General features: G+C 38.3%; 1 long non-coding RNA gene across 1 annotated transcript; it reads right to left on the reverse strand.

Moving 5' to 3' along the window:
• Nucleotides 1-2474: 2474 nt before the first annotated feature.
• LOC139363166 (uncharacterized) lies at nt 2475-8651 on the reverse strand. Its single transcript, XR_011623105.1, has 3 exons — nt 8312-8651; nt 2953-3085; nt 2475-2629 (listed from the first exon to the last, which is right to left on the reverse strand). It is a non-coding gene; the product is annotated as an uncharacterized lncRNA (long non-coding RNA).
• Nucleotides 8652-13049: the final 4398 nt, after the last annotated feature.

A 13049-nucleotide genomic window follows, 5' to 3' on the forward strand; every position in this document is an offset into this window, starting at 1 on the left:
TACCTCAGTTAATTCACAAAATAAAATTTGTCCATTTTGAAGATAAAGTGCCATTATTTCATTCTGCAACTTCAGTCTTTTATTCCAATACCAGAATGCAGGTTATCATACTTGAAGATTTATATACTCAATAGTTCAATATAGACCATTGACCAGATGACAGTTTCATGGCATAATACACATTACCAGTTACTAATTGAAAATTAACTCATGGCAAATTCATATCATATGTCTGGAAGGAGACTGATTAAGGTGCCTTTAAAGCATCCTTGAGATCAAGCTTCTGGCATGAAAATGAAAAATAAGTTGAAGAATATTAATAAATGTTAATAAAACCTGAAAAAATATTAGAGTGTAAAAAAATTACATAGGAAAACTTTTGCTCTGGAAAACAGTTTGAAATGCTTGTCCTTTAAAACTCCATAGACAGTTTCCATATTCATGTCTATATTTGTCATGCCAGAAAAGGATGAAAGGGAGGAAGGAAAGGAATGTCCATGTCTGGAGAGGAACGGGAAAGCTTATGTGCTTCAGGGATTCAGGCTTTACATCATACATATTTGAGATGTTAACTCACACTAAAGATAGATCAAGTCTTCTCCTTAATTACATATATACACTATTGCGGGAAAACTTGCAGAATTAAACTTAGTGTTTTCTTTCCAGTATTTCTTCAGGATATTTGACAAATCCACAACTGATGTAAAATTTAGAAATACTTCTATAAGAAATGCCACATTTTCCATCTATTCACTGATTTCTAGCTACTTTGATTTGTGCCCTAATTTCTTAATAATAGCTCAAACAACAAAGACAGTAATACTTTACAGTGGAAATAATGATTTGGGAATCAAAAATTACTGAAGAGCAGAACTGACTTTCGTGTTTATTTGAGGACTTTTTATGAAACAATGATTTTCAAATTCAGTTCTTATCTCCTCTATTATATGATTCTAATGGGAGAGTTGCAGTTGGGAAAGTGGTCTCCTTCTTATGACTAACCTCAGTCCTTTACTGCAGCATGCTGCAATCATCAAGGCTTGTAAAATCTTTTTTGCAGGGCTATAAGGAAGTAAATTACAATATCTTCATTGGGGTCTATTTGTCTAAAAGCAGAAGCTGGACTGACTGAACTCATACAATCACAGAGTTCAACTAAATTAGGTTGTTGAATTGTTATGATGAACAATCAAATAGCATGAGACTGCCACCCTTTTTCAATGTCACCTAGAAAGAAAATTTCAGATTATGTAAATAAAAATATTATATTTAAAAAGTTAATAGAAAATAAAGTTTTATCATCCATATTCCAGATATAAACTACTTTGATAAAATCTATGTCTATAAAATGAAATACTATTATTTCTATATTTCTAATGTTATATTTGGCTTTACATAGTCTAATATACGGATTGCTGACCAAACTTTTCATTTTTAATTCAAATATTTTTTATTGTGTAATAACAGCATACATGTTGATTGTTAATTTTAGCATATTGCGTATTAGAGAACAAGAAAGATAATATTTTGAAAAATAAAAACAAAAACACTTCTGCAGTTGAAATGTTGCATAACTTAACTTCTTTAGAGTATACTGAATTTATGTATTTCTCATTTCCTTGCCAAAAAATAACAAAATAGCAAAATAGATACATAGAATATATCATAACTACATTGAAAAAGAAAATCTGAAAATTGAGAGAAAAAGATATACTAAGAATGGCAATTGGTACCATCAAAAAGACATGATAAGGCATAAAACCTGACTTGTAATGTCAAGGAACCAAATATGGCATAAACCAACACCTAATTCCTTTCCTCCTGGACACATAGTTAAGCTGTATTCCCCACTCTCCTTGCAGTTATGGTAGCCACATAACTGATTCTTGATCAAGGAAATATGAGCCACAGAGATGTGCACCACTCCTAAACCCAGGCTACACAAGCCTCTCATGCATAATTTTCTCACTCTTTCCCAACTCTAATATTTAAAGAAGGATGAACTCACGAACTCGAAGGAGTCTGGGTTTTTGAATGACCACATTAAAGGCGATTCACACCTTGGTTCCAGAAGTACCCACACTGGCTCTTGTGTGAGTGATAAATAACACTTATTGTGTTAAGCCACAGAAATTTTTGAGTTTGTTTATTACAACGGTTGGCATTACTTACCATACTAATACACTAAGGCAGTTCCTTGATTAGAGACAAAAAATATATTCAATTTTGAAGGAAAATCAAATTTGATTATTCTTAATTATTCATAATTTTGTAGGTAAAAATGAGTACTCCTTTCATAAAAATGTGTGAGCAACATAAAATGCCAAAATGAAAACTGTACATCTAATACTTACAGTAAGTTTTTGTCAAAGCTTGAAGATAGTAACAGTTCAAACATTATTTGGTCACAATGACTTACTGAAAAATCTAATGTAATATGGTCCAAAAGTATAAACTTTTATTTGGTCATCTTTATGAACAACAGCAGCAACAACAACAGAATTTAAACAAATAAAGGAGAGGATGAGGTCCATCAATTTTCAAATATTTTTCATTTTAATTCACACCAGATAATAGTGTCATGTATGACACACTCCCACATGTACCAGGTGCAACTTCATCTTTTCCTCTGTCAAGAAAGATAATGGGATGCAAGGGTATAAGAAGAGTGTAATCATTAGGTGAATCTTAACTTCATTCTGACTTAATTTTTAATATAAATAATTCGTCAAATTTAAGATTTTCCCAATGTTGAAAAATAAATAGTAACATATTGTAGAAGAACTCTGCCTTTTGCTGTGGTTAGAAAGACTCGGATAGAATTAGTGTTTTGATCTGTCAGAGAAAGCCAAGACCAGTATCCTAAGGCTTTTTGACAAATAAGCCCATTCTGGTCACTGCTGCCTCAATAACTTGCTATCTCTGCCATCTCTTCACCAGAGTAGATCCCACCTGATGTCTGCCTCAGCATCTGGAGACGGGATGGCTCTGACCGCTACAGCAAGAGCTCCTCCCGCTTAAGGAACCACAGGGAGGCTGGAAAGTCGTGCTGGTCTTGTGCCTCAGCAAGGCAAGAACTCACGGGCTGAAAAAAATTTTATGAAAGGAAAAGGGTTCAAAGAATAGGGCAGCCAAAAAGAGTGCAAATAGCTGCTACAGAACATGTATAGAATTAAAAACAAAAATAAGACTTTAAACTTTACAGTAGAGAATCCTGGCCCACACATCAGCCAGGTAATGAAGGCTAACATAGCCAGTGATAAGCTAGTCATATTAATATTATGTACTCCCCAGGAACATGTGATGAGCATGGAAACTTCATTTCTGTGGTCACTCTTCACAAAAACTCACAATCCAGCATCAGACAAACCCAAATCAAGGGCCGAAATATCTAAACAGCACTGCAACCATCAAGGTCATCAAAGACAAGCAAAGACAGCACTGTCATGGGGGAGAGAAGGTCAATGGGACATGATGACTAAATATGATGTAGTGTCCTGAATAGTATCCTGGAACAAAAAAAGACATTAGGGAAAAACTAGTGAAATCTGAATAAAATGTGGAGTTTAGTTCGTAGTAATATACTGACATTGGCTCTTTAGTTGTGTCAGATGTACCACAGAAATGTAATGTCTTAACTATAGGAGAAACTGCCTGAGTAAAGAGAACATGAAAATCTCTGTATGAGTCTTCCACATTTTCTGTAAATATAAAACTAAATTCTAAAACAAAAATATATTTTTAAAATAACGCTTTTGCCCCAGCTGGAGAGTGTTTGTGTGCACACTGGTATGAAAAATACTCTCCAGTTTTTCCCCTTACTTTTGCATAAAACAATAATGACTGGTATAGTTCTTTGAAATAGCAGTCTTACTGATTTTTAAAATTTTATATTAAATGTCATTGTCATTTGTGGCTTTCCTTTTAACCAATATTTATTGAAAGTATTTAAGGTTTATAATATTCTATTTCTACTGCCTTTCACAAAAAATTACAACCAACTATAATTAATGATTTTCTTAGAAATGAGATCTGGAAAACATTCCTTGCTGAGGTTATAATATGATCTAGATAGCAGGAGTTGAAAGTTACATATTTTGATAGAGGCTGGGGCTGGGAATGTTCTTGTCGCTATTAAAAGGCAGGATTAAATGGGCCTTTAGTATGCAATTATAAAGATGAAAGAGTTTAATCAGTTATTCTCATTGAATGAAAGGCATCTCTTTGCCATATGGAGGTGAACTGTGGAGGATTTGCCCAAAGAATTTAATAAACCACTATAAAGTTTGTTCTGAACATTTCTGATAAATATGTTATAAAACTTGTGTTTCATCAAAATGTTAGGTCCAAGCCCTTTCATTAAAGTCAAATTTATACTCAAGAACACACCTGTGTGTCTGAATTCTTAGCCACCTAGGGGTAACCTTATTTTAAGATGTTATTTAAATCGTGTTGGATGCTGACTCTATCATAATTTCAAAAGAGAAAGAATTGTAAGACTTTTGGGCAGGATATGAGCTTCCTGAGAAGGTTTTTAGCCACACTGTGTTCATAGGCATGCAGTAAACACTGTGTCTGCCCAGAATGTTATAGTACCTCTCTGCCAAAATTCAAAGACTAATTCTGACATTTATAATACATAAAAAGGCTTTTAGTTATAACAACCTTCATGATACAAGGCTGTTCTTTTAAAGACTCTCATCAAAGGCACTTTTACATAAAAATTATTAAAAGAAGCAAAATGATGTTTTATGGTAACATACACTTGTGTGACATTGTAGGAGATACATTTTTATATATTAATGATGAAAATAATCTTTAGGAAATGTACTTTTAAAAACTATATTGATGAGTAATTTGATTTAACCAAAGTAGGTCTCTGACAATTTTATTCCTAGTGAAAGCTACTGAATGACTTGTCTGAAAGCAGCATAAAGATTCTTGAAGACCATGTTGCTACCTTATAAATGGACCCAGCCATAGAGGATAGAGAACTCTAGACCAGAACTTGATGAACAAGGTTTAGCACAAAAATTTCCAATGTTAAAATTGCTGATTAATACATGCTAGCCTACTCTACATAGCTAAATATGCCAACTGTTTCTGCATTTTCATGGAATTTGTCAAATTATTGACCACAGATTGATGATTACTTTATTATATCTGTTATCTTTCTCTCCATTGGTAACATTTTACTCCATCACTTAAGTAAGTAGGATTTCTTCTCTGTACTACTTGCCATACTCATAGGTGAACTACACATATAGAGGGTCATACATAATTAGCCCAGAGGACTATTTAAAAAGTAATGTGCTTTTAAACATTTTGTACATACAATCACTCAAGTTCTGACTGGTGGCTGCAAAAATAAGCAAGCCAAAATGGATATTGCCTATCTGCCTACAATAGGATAAAATCTTCCTATCAAAGGGGCTTGGTTCTAATTATCTTTGTGTCTCCAAAATCATTCAAAGCAATGCCTTACACTATTAAAAAACGAATGGGTATGTGTTAATAAATAAATAATCAAGAAATTGTTATAGTTTCAAAATGTAGATTATCTACTTTATATGTATTTCATCAGAGCTGTTCTCACTTTTTTAGCCAGGATTGATTCTGTACACAGGCATATGATGATCAACTGTGCAGCACAATGTAGGGAGGAAATGTTCAATAGAAAACAGAAGTTCAAGAATCTAGTTCTTTCCTATTGATTCAGCAGCAAATATTAAATTCCCATGTCTATACTTTTACTTTTTAGACTTTTGGCTCCATAAAAATAAAACAGTGACTTACTTCCTGAGTGAAGGTGGCAGACATTCAATTAGTTTTTGGTTGAGACATGATGATAATGGGCAAGAACTAGTCTGAGAGTGATTGGCTTGAAGGGCCATATCATTTAGGATTTTTAGCAAGGGCTAAAAAGCAGAAGAGTAATACATACTCCTTGGGGACTATAAAGAGGTAATGAGGTCTCTCAGAAGAAAAATTCCTGAATTCACAATTCTAAAGTTGATTATAGGAGTGATTTTTATGGCAAATATAAACATGATTCTTAGCAGGTCCCTTATGCTTTGCTTTTATAAAAATTTTATAGCCATAATTTGTCTTAGAGAGGTTGTCAATCTTCTATTTTAGCTTCTACCCTACATTTAGTTTCCCTCCCCGCCATCAACAAAAAGCTGTAAACATACTGATAGGTTTACCTATCAAAATTGTTATAGTCATTATTTTATTGTTTTAGGTGTCAGTGGCTGTGGGTTAACTGCTGTCACTCCACTGAATGTCTTTTCATTCCAGAGCTCAAGCTAAAGGAACAGTTCCTATGTGGAAACAGAAAAGAGTAAGAGAATTATTATAAGTTTAGATGTTTCTTAAAACTTGTGCTTAGACCTTGTGTAAGTCATACCTGTTTATGTTTCATGGTCATAAAAAGAGAAAGATTAAGTGGCCTGGACTCTTAACTGTTTTCTCACTCCCTTGCAACCTCCAACTCCAGTTTTAATGATATAATCTCTTGTCATATTTGATGGCTAATTTTAGTTGTCAACTTTACTGAATTAAGGGGTACCCAGGGAGCTGGTAAAGCGTTATTTCTGAGTGTGTCTGTGAAACGGTTTCTGGAGGAGATTGGCATTTGGATCAGTAGACTGAGTAAGGAAGAGCTACCCTCAATATGAGTGGGCACCATTCAATTGCTTAGGGCCCGGGTAAAACAAACAAACAAACAAACAAAAGAAAGGCAAATCATATCTCTTCTGGAGCTAGGACGCTCTTCTTCTCCTGCCCAGGGACCTCAGAACTTAAGGCATTCCAGCCTTTGGACTCTAGAATGTGCACCAGCTGCCCCGTGGTTTCTCTGGGCTTCAGCCATAGGCTGATAGTTACACTACTTGTTCCCCTCATTGTAAGGCTTTTGGACTTGGATTAAGCCATACCACTGGTTTCCTTGGTTCTCTACCTTGCAGATAATCTATCTTGGGACTTCTTAACCTCCATGACCCCATGAGACAATTCTCCTAATAAATCCTATCTATCTATCTATCTATCTATCTATCTATCTATCTATCTATCTATCTGCCTGCCTGCCTGCCTGCCTGCCTGCCTGCCTGCCTGCCTGCCTGCCTGCCTGCCTACCTACCTACCTACCTGTATTAGTCAGGGTTTTCCAGAGGGACAGAACTAATAGGATAGATGTATATATAAAGGGGAGTTTATTAAGGAGTATTTACTTGATCACAAGTTAAAGTCCCACAGTAGGCTATATGCAAGCTAAGGAGAAAGGAAGCCAGTCCAAGTCCCAAAACATCAAAAGTAGGAAAGTCAACAGTGTAGCCCTCATTCTATGGCCAGAGGCCCAAGAGCCCCTGACAAACAACTGGAGTAGGTCCAAGAATCCAAAAGCTGAAGAACTTGGAGTCTGATGTTCAAGGGCAGGCAGCATCCGGCACAGAACAAAGATGGAGACAAGAAGATTCAGCAGGTCTAATCTTTCCACGTTCCTCTGCCTGCTTTTCTCCAAGCTGTGCTGGAAGTTGATTAGATGGTGCTTGCTGCCCACCCACATTGAGGGTGGGTCTGCCTCTCCTAGTCCACTGACTCAAATGTTACAGACACCCTTGCAGACACTTTCAGACACTAAAATGTTAATCTCTTTTGGCAACACCCTTGCATCCCTCAATCCAATCAAGTTGACACTCAATACTAACCATCACAAATCTACCCCCATCAACTTGAACCCATACACATGTCCTGAAGTGAGACATAATCTTCAAATAAAGACAATAATAAGGTCATAATTATGCCTAACAAAATACTGCTATCTTTCATATGACCAGAAACGTGCCAATCCCCAACCCAAATGCTACTACATAAAGTTAACAACATTTAAATGTTGATATAAAGTCAATAAATCATATGTCACATGATAAAAAAGAAAGAAAAATGAAGATATTTTCTTAGTATGAGTGTATACATGCACAAACATGTTCTTAACAAAAGGAAGAGGAAATACTCATGACAATCAAAATCCTCATTTCTGCAACTGCTCACGTGGTTGTAGCTGGTGTTGATGACTACCTTCTTCTACTACCCATTCTGTATTCCCTTTGCTTTCAACAAGCACCTCAGCAGATCATGGGTTTTTACCTGGTGAAGTGACCCAAACCTTCATTTCTGAAGGGTCTGGGCCATTTATAGTCCTGCCTGAATTGGGCTGTTGTAGTTTCACATTGACCTTAATCACATGGACATGGTTACACTAAAAGATGCCCTAAGGGATCTCCTGTATTCCATGCATAGTCTTCCTTACCTCCATTGTGGAGTAGTAGACTGATTTCGTCTTGATATTCCAGGTAGTCACCCCAGCCAACACTGTAACTCCCTTTTTAGCCTCTTGACCTACAGGTAGGAGAAGCCCAAAGTGGCCAGGTAACATTCTTAACTTCCAGTTTAATGGAGTCATTATTGTGTCTCCTGGTGGCACCAATCCTCCCTCTGGAACTGAGACCTCAAGGCCAGCAGAACAGGAAGCAACAATTTTGCTAGTGGGTCACTAGTGGTGATGGTGAGTGGTGCCACTTCAACTTTCACCCCTTGATTCCTGGACCTGTGAATCCTGGCTATGGGAGAAACACTGCCATCTATTGGATGCTGATTCAGAGCATACATAACCATCTGAAGAACCTTGTCCCAGCCCTGCAAAGTATTTGTCACCTAGTTGGCATTGTGACTTCAAAAGGCCATTCCACTGTTCTATTAGTCCAGCTGCTTCAAGATGATGGGGAACATTGTGAAACCAGTGAATTCCATGAGCACGAGCCCACTCCCACATTTCTTTGGCTGTAAAGTGAGTGCCTTGGTCAGAGTCAATGATATGTGGAATATCATGTGTGATGGTTAATACTGAGTGTCAACTTCATTGGATTAAAGGATAGAAAGTATTGATCCTGGGTGTGTCTATGAGAGTGTTGCCAAAGGAGATTTGACATTTGAGTCAGTGGGCTGGGAGAGGAAGACCTACCCTTAATATGAGTGGGCACAGTGTAACCAGCTGCCAGATTGGCTAGAATACAAGTCAGCAAAAAAATGTGAAGAGACTGCCCTAGCCCCCCAGCCTACATGATTCTCCCATACTGGACGCTTCTTTTCCTCAAACATTCGACTCCAAGTTCTTCAGTTTTGGAACTCGGACTGGCTCTCCTTGCTCCTCAGCCTACAGACAGCCTATTGTGGGACATTGTGATCGTATAAGTTAATACTTAATAAATTCATATATATATTAGTGTATATATCAATTAGTGCATAATTATATATATATTATATTCCATTTGTGTGCTCTCTCTCTATATATATATACACACACACACACAGTTCTGTGCCTTTCTCTCTCTATCCCTCTCCATATATATATATATACACACACACACACATATATAGATATATATATATATACACACACACATTCCAATAGTTCTGTCCCTCAAGAGAACCCTGACTAATACAGATTTTGGTACCAGGAGTGGTTTAGAGGAACAGAATATTAAGGATGGAGTCTTTTGTTGGTTTTGGGGTTTCTGGAGTTGGCTGCTTAATATGATTACACCCAAAAATGCTAAGGACTCTACTTCTAATAGTATAGAGAACACTGATAGTCCTTGGTCAAAATGATATAAAGAGTTATGCAAAATAAATGCATTTGACACTCCTGATTCATTGCTCATGAAAGGCAAGGAGTTTAGTGACTCTATACACAATACATGTGACCATATGTGGAGAACCAAGGAACATAATGAAGCTAGTTGGTGCTCCTAAGTTCACTGGAAAAAGTGATGAAAGAAAATAATGAACTCAGAGATTCTATATCCCAGCTTCAAAAGCAGATACTGAGCCTCAAACCTGCTAACATTGCCCTGAGTGAGAGTCTTATCTCCCATAGAGAAAGAGCTGAAATTGTGGAAAAACAGACACACGTTCTTATCATGCGAATGGTGGACCTGTAACTAAAGGTGCATGCATAGCCTTACCAGGTGTCCACTGTTAAAGTGAGGGCATTGATTGGAAAAGAATGGGACCCTGTAACTTGGAATGGGAACTTGCGGGAGGACCCTGATGAAGCTGGGGACACTGAATTTGTAAACTCTGATGAAACTTTTTCACCAGAAGAAACAGCTACCCCATCCCCAGTAGTGGTAATATCCCCTCCCCGACTCATGCTGCCATCAGCCTTTCCACATCTGTCTGAGGTAAACCCTGCCCTGCCTGAAGCAACAGTGATGGCCTCCCATGAGGCAGTTTGCCAGACAAGATAATGTTGATTCTCCTCAGGAGCCACCCCAAACATCCCTGTTTGTTTCTAGACCTAGAAGTAGACTAATGTCCCAGCAGGCCCCTAGAAGTGATGTTGAGAGTGTGACCCATGAGGAGATGTGCTACACTTGGAAAGAACTGCTTGAGTTTTCTAATATATGTGAACAGAAATCTGGAGAACAGGCATGGGAATGGATATTGAGGGTGTGGGATAATGGTGAAAGGAACACAGAGTTGAAACAGGCAGAATTTATTTATTTGGGTCCACTAAGTAGGGATTCTGCTTTTAATGTCACAGCTTGGGTAGTTAAAAAAGTTCTAATAGTTTGTTTGCTTGGTTAGTTGAAATATGGATTAAAAGATGGCCCACTGTGAGCAAGCTGGAAATGCCTGATCTCCCTTGGTTTAATGTAGAGGAAGGGATCCAAAGGCTTATGGACATTGGGATAGTGGATTGAATTACTTACTTTAGACCTACTCATCCCAGTTGGGAGGGTTCAGAAAATATCCCCTTGACCAGTGCCTTGAGAAATAGATTTGTGAAGGCAGCACCTGCATCTGTGACGAGCCCTGTAATTGCTCTTCTCTGTATGTCAGATCTAAGAGTGGAAATCACAGTGACTCAATGACAAAATTTAAATAGAGTGAGAATTGGATCTTGAGGTGTCAGGAGCCAAGTGGCAGCACTCAACCATGAAAGGCAAGGTGGGCATAGCTACAGTAAAGGATAGCAGAGGCCAAATACCAATCATAATAGTCTGACTCCTGTAGAGCTCTGGCCTTTTCTAATTAATCACGATGTTCCTAGAAGTGAAATTGATAGGAAGCCTACTGCACTCCTACTTAATTTACAAAAACAAAAAACTTCTAGGTCAACTGAACAAAAGACTAATTTGAATTATAAAAACAGGTAATCAAGGCCCCTCAGTCAACTTCCAGACTTGAGCCAGTTTACAGACCCAGAAACTCCTTGAGTGAAGGGAAGGCCAGGTCTCTGTGAGGAAGGACCCCACTACATTACCAACAATTGATGCAATGAATCTTTCTCCCATCCTTCCCCAAGGAGACCATTGGCCTTTTAAGAGGGTAACTGTGCATTGGGAAAAGGGAAATGATCAAATATTTCAGGGAGTACTGGACGCTGGCTCTGAGCTGACTTTGATTCCAGGGGACACAAAATGTCATTGTGGTCCTCCAGTTAAAGTAGGAACTTATGGAGGTCAGGTAAATAACGTAGTTTCAGCTCAAGTTCAACGTATAGTCCGTCTAGTGGGTCCCCAGACTCATCCTGTGGTTGTTTCCACAGTGCCAGAATGCATAATTGGCATAGACATACTTAGCGGCTGGCAGAACCCCAACACTGGATCCCTGACTGGTAAGATGAGTACTATTATGGTGGGAAAGGACAAATGAAAGCCATTAGAGCTGCCTCTACCTGAAAAAATGTAAATCAAAAATAATATTGCATCTCTGGAGGTGTTGCGGAGATTAGTGCCACTATCAAGGCCTTGAAAGACACAGGGATGGTGATTCCCACCAAATCTCCATTCAACATTCCCATTTGGCCTGTGTAGAAGACAGATGGATCTTGAAGAATGACAGTGGACTACTGTAAGCTTAACCAAGTGGTGACTCCAATTGCAGCTGCTGTATCACATGTGGTTTCATTGCTTGAGCAAATGAATGCATCTCCTGGTACTTGGTATGCATCCACTGACTTGAGAAATGACTTTTTCTACATTCCTCTCCATAATGCCTATCAGAAGCAATTTGCCTTCAGCTGGTAAGGCCAGCAATAACATATACTGTCCTACTTCAGGTGCATATCAACTTTTGAGTTTGTGTCATAATCTTATACAGAGAGATCTTGATCACTCTTTGCTTCCACAAAACATCATGTTGGTCCATTACTTTGATGACATTATGCTGATTGGATCCAGTGAACAAGCAGTAGCAAACACCCTGGACTTATTGGTGAGACATTTGCATGCCAGAGGATGGGAAATAAATCCGACTAAAATTCAGGGAACTTCTACCTCAGTAAAATTTCTAGGGGTCCAGTGGTGTGGGGCCTGTCAAGATATTCCTTCTAAGGTGAAGGATAAGTTGCTTCATTTGGCCTCTCCTACAGTCAAGAAAGAGGTGCAATGCCAAGTGGGCCTATTTGGATTTTGGACCCAACACATTGCTCATATGGGTATGTTACTCCAGCCCATTTATCAATTCACCTGAAAGCCTGTCAGTTTTGAGTGGGGTCCAGAACAGGAGAAGGGTCTGCAACAGGTCCAGGCTGCAGTGCATGCTGCTCTCCCACCTGGGCCATATGAGGCAGCAGATCCAAGGAGGTGTCAGTGGCAGATAGAGATGCTGTTCAGAGCTTTTGGCAGGCCCTGACAGGTGTATCACAGCAGAGGCCTCTAGGATTTTGGAGCAAGGTGCTGCCATCTTCTGAAGATAACTACTCTTCTTTTGAGAGACATCTTTTGGACTATTACTGGGCTTTGATGGAAACTGAACGTTTGACTATGAGTCATCAAGTCACCATGTGACCTGAACTGCCTATCATGAACTGGGTGCTTTCTGACCCATCGAACCATCAGGTGGGTCATGCACAGCAGCATTCCATCATCAAATGGAAGTGATATATACATGATCGGGCTCGAGCAGATCCTGAAGGCACAAGTAAGTGACATAAGGAATTAACTCAAATGCCCATGGTCTCCACTCCTTCCACCTTGTCT

This window comes from Macaca nemestrina, chromosome 5 (assembly GCF_043159975.1).
Source record: "Macaca nemestrina isolate mMacNem1 chromosome 5, mMacNem.hap1, whole genome shotgun sequence".
Taxonomy (NCBI): Eukaryota; Metazoa; Chordata; class Mammalia; order Primates; family Cercopithecidae; genus Macaca; species Macaca nemestrina.